Below are 1,026 nucleotides of genomic sequence, written 5' to 3' on the forward strand. Positions count from 1 at the left end.
AACCGGGACGGATGGGCCTCCACGTGGCCTGTGTGCGGAGCCCAGGCTGGAGGACCTTTGGTCCCGGTTGGTGGCACCAACCGGGACCAATAGGCATCCACGCGTCAGCATTTTTGTGACTGGGGTTTTTGTTTTTTTGAAAGGGGGGGTTGGGGGTTTTGGGGGGTTAATTTAGGTGTTTCATATATTGTGTTAGCTAGCTATAATTAATAGAGAGAAGTGTCCTCTCTTATGTCCGTGCTTGGTCGACGCTACGTACTATACATACGTATAGAGAGGACTAGACACGCTAGCTAGTAAGCAAATGAAGGAAACAGAAGATCGTCATGAACATATATGCATACAGAGAGAAGTGATATCGACCACCTCTCCTTCTCCGAGAGATTGGTCGAACAACAAGTTCTCGTATATCTATCCGACACTACCGGCTACATATATACAATAATTATCTCTTACAAATATAATCTCCCAACATACGGACGCATGGTCCACATAGTATTCTCCGTCTTCAGCGATCACGTGGTCAAGAAAGAATGCCGCAAATTCCTCTTGAATTGCTCGCATGCGAGCTGGTGCTAGGAGTTCATTCTGCTTCCGAAACATCTAATTTGAAGAAGGGAGTCAATACATATACATACATACATATTATATATATATATATATATATATATATATATATATATATATGAATGAATGAATGAAACTCAACACAAATGATGGTAATAAAATAAAATTGTGAATGTTGTTATTTACGCACTTCATATTGTTCGTCAGAGTAGCCCCGCTCACAGGTTGTGTCGCGGATGAACTCGCAAACGTAGTATCCACAGAAATCATTCCCTTGTTCCTGCCACAACCACTTTACAAGAAATAGAGGTCAATCAAACTGATAAGCAAGAATGCCAAATGGTATTGATGAAACTAGCACTAAAATCACTAGGAGATGCGCGGAACATGCTACTATAGTACTTACTTTCGGGTGTCTAAATTGCAGCTTCTTCGCGAGTCCCGGAGCTTTTTTGGTGA

Source organism: Triticum aestivum, chromosome 3A (assembly GCF_018294505.1).
Source record: "Triticum aestivum cultivar Chinese Spring chromosome 3A, IWGSC CS RefSeq v2.1, whole genome shotgun sequence".
Lineage (NCBI taxonomy): Eukaryota > Viridiplantae > Streptophyta > Magnoliopsida > Poales > Poaceae > Triticum > Triticum aestivum.